This window comes from Prosopis cineraria, unplaced genomic scaffold, assembly GCF_029017545.1.
Source record: "Prosopis cineraria cultivar Desert tree isolate PC_DT_omini unplaced genomic scaffold, ASM2901754v1 PC6, whole genome shotgun sequence".
Classification (NCBI taxonomy): Eukaryota; Viridiplantae; Streptophyta; class Magnoliopsida; order Fabales; family Fabaceae; genus Prosopis; species Prosopis cineraria.
This window is the reverse complement of record NW_026555337.1, coordinates 2,396,684-2,404,288: the sequence shown is the minus strand read 5'-3', so window position 1 is coordinate 2,404,288 and position 7,605 is coordinate 2,396,684. Positions and strand designations below refer to the sequence as shown.

Below are 7,605 nucleotides of genomic sequence, written 5' to 3'. Positions count from 1 at the left end.
ATATTTACGAAAATATGGGATTAAATTGTATCAAAGCATTTGCATCTAAACTGAAAAATGACAATTCAGTATAAAGACACAGAGGTACGCCGTGGCATTCCTCCCATGCATTACAGCACAATCTTCTTTGTGCCATGTGCCATGTGCTATGATACATTGCACAATTTTGATAGCATTATTGCTGTCATTTGACACCAATAAGGGTAAACTTCTAATGCGCCTCATTTCTTCATCCGGTATCCAATTGAGGTGCTCTGAGTGTCAATGGAAAGCTCTTTTAGAGAGCTAACTACTAGCACTAGTCTCACTTATAAATCATTTCTCATTAAAAAATTTAGACACTTATTTACAAACTCACTCTTTTTAACTTTTAAATTACAACTATGATGTCCAAAATCACAATTAAGTGCTAAAAGCTTATAATTATCTTTGGATCATACTCAATAAACTTAAGAATACTTGTGCAATACACCACAATGACACACTATCACATACATTATATTTTCAACTCTTAACCCCTTGATCTAAAAAATTTAAGGGGAAGACAATTTCTCATAAATCAACATAAAAACCATCACATCCATGCATTTAGACATTCCCTTACTTGTACTAGTATTTCAGCCCTATATTAACTTGGTAACATGTTATATACCACGGGGCCTAAAATACACACTTAAGTCAAATTAAGTAATAGTACAAGGAGGCCAAATAGTATGATTCTCTAGTTAGCAATTATCAAATCAAAATACACATTATGAATCAAATAGAGGCCTACAGATTGGGAACCAATGTTCTAAGCCTTAGGCGCTTTTCCATTTTCTTGGCTCGAGCTAGTTCCTATAAATATTGAAGAGATAGGGGTGAGTACAACCATTTAGTAACCAAAATTAATCTAACCTATATAAATACTTGTCAATCAATCATAATGATCAAATGGCATCTACACAATTTTAACAAGTTTATGCCTTTTCTTTTAAAATGTTTGCCACAACCACCATATTCACAACCATGTAGCCAGGCACAATATACATCCAAACTCACATCAATAATAATTATCAATTCACAGAAGGGAATACAATACTAACAATTAGGTGCCCCTATCAAGTTATACCAAACCATAATAATAATAATCATATAGAAGTATAATGATATGTATGATCAATGCTATCTTTATATCTTACTAGTACCTCTGACATGAAACCATTAGCTATTTAGTGAGATTTGTCCAGTTAATTGGACTATCCAAGCCCTTCACTTGTGAGGAGCTACTTTTCAAGGTTACTACATTTAGTTATGAGTCACGGTTTCTTCCAATACTAACAACCATGGGGTGTCATATCCTTAAGCCTGCCTTCTTGTAAACAAAAAGATAGTAGTTAGGTTTGAGTCCTTTAATGTAACATCCCAATTTAAATTTTTAATAGTTAATTTTTGGTAAATAGAAATTTAAAAAAAAATATTTAGAGGTAAGCAAATTAGTAGGAGATGATTATTAAATCTAACTTAGGATATAATTCTAAATTAAAATTTAAAAAAAAATTAAAAAAATAAAATTAATTAAAAAAATAATAAAAAAATATTATTAAATTATTATTATAATAAAAAAAGAAAGGGTATTTAAAAAAAAAAGGAAGAAGAAGAAGAAAACGAGTTTTGCTTTCGGCGTTTACGCGTTCCATCATTACATATAATAATAATAAAAAAAAAGAAGAAAGAAAGAAGAGAGAGAAAAGAATAAAAAAAATGTGTGGGACCCACTGAATTTTTATATAAAAACTCACCTGTTTCCTTTCGTTTCTTCATTCTTCGTGTGCGTGAGCTGAGACTGAAAGAGCGTCTAGTTTCACCGGTGCGGGAGATCTGAGTTTTTAAGGTAAGAGTTTTTAATAGGATATTTAGGGTGTGATTTTAAGCTTTTTAAGACTAAGTAAGTGTTCTAAAAATTTTTTCTTAGTCATCCTTCTTCTTTGGTTTCTGAGTTTGTAGTGGTAGAAAATTTAAGATCTGGAAGAGGGATGAATTTATGTTGAATAAATATAATTTTTGAGGTTGTCAGTAATATAATAAATGTTATAGAGTATAAATTTGTTGATGATCTTTAAATTTGTGGCTTATAAATCAAATTCTAAACTAGATCTGAAAATATATGTTATTTATTGAGGTTTAGATGATTATTTGGGATGAAAAATGAATTATTATGGTTATAGGATTATGATTCTAAACTAGAGACTCAATTTTTAATTTTTGGGTATTTTAGGTACGAATTTATGAAATAAAAAGAAAATTTTGATAATAGAAATTAGTTTAGAAGTTGATTTTTAGATTATTAATGTTTATTGATAATTAAAAGAGGAGTTAAAAATTTTACTTAATAGTATTAACTATAGATTTGTATTAAGATTGAGATTAGAAATTATGTTATATTTTTAATTCTATTATTAGAATTATTTTATTAGTTTCAAAAATTGAAACTAATATTTATAAATAATATGTTATTTGTAGATTGTATTACTGGTGAAGATTGTGGTGAGAGAGAAATTTTAAGGAATAATTTATTGAAAAAGCCACAAGGTAACCATGCTTTTAATTTATGATTAGTGTTACTTCATGTTAATTGGGTGATTATTGAGAAAATTATGAATTTTGTAATATTGTATAATTGTGCAATATTATTATGAATTTGTTTAATTATTGTGGGAGGTGTTGGGAGACTTGCTATTATTGTTGTATTTATGTGCCACGTGGTACGCCCCTATTGGAGCTCAATAGATGGCTTGTAAGGGCTCGGGCTAATCTACCTTGGCCGGGTAATTTAGCACCGAGTGAGGGTTACGGCTCGAGGTTAATGGAGGGATATAAGGATGGTTGTTTGTGTATATTGTAATATTTCTTATATTTGTTGGAATTATATTATTTTTAATTCTCACTTAGTAAGCACACACTTAACTGTTTGTATACACTATCATAAATTGGCTTTGGTTACTGGGACTTTTGAGTCTCATTATATGGTTAACAATTTTCAGGAGAAGAGCCACGAGTGACACGTGGAGGAGTCCCAGAGGCTTAGTGGTATAGATCCACTGTCTCTTTTGGGTATTTAATTTATGATTTATAATGTGTTATATTGCCAATATTAGGGCTTTTCGTTTATTATCAATTATATGAATATATAAATGTAATCATGCCTTTCAAACTATTTCTATTTTTGGTATAATTTAGATGACTGTAATTTTAATATTTGGTTTACTTTGGATTGGTTAAAATGGCATGATTATAAGGCCAAATAACTGGCTTGTGTTGAAAATTTAATAAATTGCTTATTTTACTTGTTGGGAGTATAAGGATGGACAAATGTGATTTAGTTTACTTGTTGGGAGTATAAGGATGGACAAATGTGATTTAGCCTAATGGCATGTGGGAGGTAAAAAATTTATCTGAAATATTATAGTGTGTGAGTTGAAGCCAATTATAAAATATTTTATATTGAAATTATTGATATAAAAATGTGTTGGGTGGCTGTAACCCAACTATGGTTGAGTTAAATTATTAAAAAAAAAATTTGGTGTGTTACACTTAATGAACAAGTAGGACGGTTCCTTGAAGAACAAATGGGATAAAAAAAATAAAAAGGCAAGCCATCGAGCTCTAAATAGCAACCATATCATGTGGATTTAAAAACATACTCCTCTCATTAAGTGAATTCCCACCTTAATAATCATGCAATACGCAGATGCTCAATTTATACTATGCATATACTTATACCTAGCATTATTCCCTTTTCACAATCTCAACATTTTTTTTTCAATTTCATTCGCATCACAACATCATCACATCACATTTGTCATGCATGTTCTCATGTTTATGTTCAAACAAGTCATTTATCAACATTTCACAGATAAGATCATATTACCAAGATTTAACTCCATGATTTTTTGCCACATTTGCATTTAGTACATGTTCAAAGAATACTCATATTTTCCAAAATGAATTATAATCATTTATAACTAATTAACAAATAAATGCACAAACTAAATTTTTTTTAATTACCTCAAATATTTGAGAGGTCAAAGATTTTTTTCCTCAAAAATTACTTCCAAAGCTCTCGTCAAGTTTGAATGGTGGTAAAAATGGTTAATCTATAATTTAATCTTTTCAACAATCATTAATGTCATCCATAAGACAATTTTAACTCTCTAGCTCAACACCTTCAATTCCTAAAATCACAATCTCTTACTTTTAAACATACCCATTAAGTTTACTAACTTCCTTTAATTCTCAATGACTTCAATGTATCACCCAACTATCATTAATAACTTTTATACACTCCTAACAATCTTATTAATGATCTATCTTTTACCATTAATGACCTCCACCAACTAAACATTTGTAAAATCATCAATACTAAGTTTATATAACCTAAAAAGCTTCCATTAATTTTATTTAAGTTAATGGGTTCGAAGTCATGGCTTTTATAGATAAAAAATCATCCTATTTAAGCAAATCTTAACTCATACTCTTAAGAAAACTGGAAGATAATGGAAGTAGAAGGCTTAAGAAACTTATTTTTAGTATTTATAAGCTTCAAATTACTCTTAAACCTTCAAATCCTTTGTGCCTTAGCAGAGCTCTCAAGTTCTTTTTATGTTCTCTTTGTTTCCTTTCTAATTTTTGAATTGATTTTTGCTCTTTTTACTGTCAAAATTCAACCATGCGCCACAACACACATGCGACATATGGCATAAAGACACTTTCTTTTTTTTTCTCCCTTCTTGAGATTCGAGTGTCCTAACTCCGCTCTGAACCCAATCCTTGAATTGAAATCATAACCCAAAATATTTATTAGCTCTTTGTAACTACACACAATATTAATTTACTTAAGCAACCTCATTTAACTCAATTAATTAAGGGTTAATTTTCTAGGATGATATAAAAATAACAAGAATTGTTGAAGGCTTGATGATAGGATGGAATACCATATTAATACTTGGAACTTGTAGATATCCTTTAGCAACAAGTCGAGCTTTATGCATTTCGACCATGTTATTTGGATTAGGTTTAGTCTTGAAAACCCAACAACATCCAACTATATTTTGAGAAGGATGAGCAGGAACAAGATCTCAAGCATGATTTCAAACCAAAGCATTATACTCAACTGCTATGGTTGCTCGCTAGTGATTTAAATGAAAAGCTTGTGAAACACTCAATGATTTTGTGCATAGACACTGTAGATTGGCCGCAACAAAGCTAACAAAGGGCTTTTTAGGTTTAATTTGCTATGTTTAGATTGGGTCATCATTAGGTGTGTATTATTAGGCCCAACTAATTCAACAGTAGTAGATGATGGTACAATATTAGTGTGCTTTAAAGATTGAGAAGTAAGAGAACCAAGTGCCTAAGTAGATCCAATAGATGACATTAGGTTGTCTGTGATTGGGCTCATTACTTCTACATAAGAGACTAAGGAAGGATTAGGTAATTGATTAGGCCGATTATCATGATGGTTGTTAAGACTATCCATGGATGACGTCATATGGCTAAGTGAGGAGTCATCACCATCTGGAAACAAAATGGACGTTGAATTTGGATTGAGATGTTTTGCTTCCATATTTGTAGAATATAGTATATTAAAGGATGACCTAGAGACTTGTAGGGATGATGCAGCATTATTAGACTTTCAAGAAGATGAATATCCTATGAAAGAAAAATGATTTTTATTAAATACTACATGGTAATTAATATAGATCCTTCCAGATGGATTGAGACACTTGTACCTTTTATGTAAGGGACTTAGCTTTAAATAAGTGCATTGTTCACTTTTGGATTCAAGTTTATGCTTGTTATATGGATGAAGACATGGAAAGTAGGCACATCTAAAAATTTTAAAGCTACCATAATTTGGCCTTGAACTAAACAGAACCTCAAATGATAACTGGTCCTTTAAAACTAGAGTGGGCAAACGATTAATTAGATAAATTGCATTTATAAAAGCTTCCCACCAATAGTATAATGGCATTGATGCTTAGGCTAGAATGTTTAATCCAACCTTAATAAAGTCTCTATGTTTATGTTCAACTTGTCCAATTTACTTTAATGTATATAGACATAAGTGATGAAAAAGGATTCCTGACTCAAATAAAACTTTTGAAAAGCTTTTAAACTGACCCTTATCACTTTAGAGAGTCTTAATTTTCTTATCAAATTGACTTTTTACTAGCTTTTTAAATTCCACAAAAGCTAAAAGTGCTTCTCCTTTAGAGTGAAGAGGGGAAAGCCATGTAAATCTACTATAATCATCAACAAAACTCACATAATATTTAAATCTAAATTTTGAATTAACAGGTGTAGGGCCCCATTTGTTTGTAAAGATAAGATCCAATGGTGCTTTAGATCAAAAATGAAACAAAGAAAATGGTAACTTATGCATTTTACCATACTGACATGCATCACAAAATTCAATATTGTCATTATCTTTCAAATGAATATTATAGCTTTTCAGTATATTCTGGACAATAGCAAAAGAGGCATGACCTAAACTTCTATGCCAAGTGTTTAAAGAAATACTTAAAGCAATAAGTTTACTACTACTACTTAATTCATAAAGCTAATAAATCTGAAGGGTGCCTTTGACTTTTGTATAATCCTTTACAACGCTTTTCTTTAAACAACACTTTGCCTATTTTCAAGTTAGTTAGAGTAAAATTATATTAACTCATTATCCAAAACGAGCTTAAAAACACTTGCCAGATTTTTCTAAATGGCAGGAACAACCAGAATATCCTTTAACAGCAATATTTTAGTATCACATTGAAAATGTACTAGTAGCATGACCTTTGATGTTTAAACCATCACCATTACCAATAGTAAGAGTACATGAAGATTTAGTACTTAAGGAGCCTGAAATATTACCAGCTTGATTAGTTCCAGGGTTTAAGGCTCCACTATCCATGTACCATGCTGGATCCTATACCGTATCAGACATAGTAAGAAAGGTAGAATGAGAGTTTTGAGTATTGTTATCTTAAGGAGAGATAAAGTTCTTATCAAGATGATGATGACAATCAACACTAATATGCCTAAACTTTTTGCATAACTAACACTGAGCTTTGTTATTATTATTGTTTCAGGTGTTGCGATTATGCCCACAATTGCCTTTGCCACATCCATTACCATGCCAGGGTGGTTGAAAACTTCTTGAATAACCCTTACCAGAACTAACAGAAGAGGGATCACCTTTAAAACTTGATGCAATAAAGGAGTTACTTACATTATTAACACCATAGAGGTGTTCAAGATATTGCTCAAAAGTGAGAAGGGAGGATTGGAGGCCTATCCAAGACAGACCCTCTTTATCTGCAAGATGCACCACTATAAAAGTATAATCTCTATTAAGTCTAGTTAAGGTTTGCATGATAAGATCCAAGAGAGGAATTAAACACCCTGCAAGAGCCATATTATCTAACAGGACCGTCATTTTGCTAAGGTAAAACTCCATTAAAATAGCATTTACAAGTTCCTTAAAACTTATTTTTCATGCAAGTAAGTTTGGCCTTAATGTTGGCACAAGTTAAAACTGTGATAACTCATCATATCTAAGAGGCTAAGTAA

At 30.9% G+C, this 7,605-nt stretch overlaps 1 long non-coding RNA gene across 1 annotated transcript; it reads right to left on the bottom strand.

Moving 5' to 3' along the window:
• Positions 1–746: 746 nt before the first annotated feature.
• LOC129312975 (uncharacterized) lies at positions 747–7,350 on the bottom strand. The gene is made up of 3 exons (XR_008593805.1): positions 7,265–7,350; positions 6,907–6,961; positions 747–837 (listed from the first exon to the last, which is right to left on the bottom strand). It is a non-coding gene; the product is annotated as an uncharacterized LOC129312975 (long non-coding RNA).
• Between the last annotated feature and the right edge of the window lie 255 nt (positions 7,351–7,605).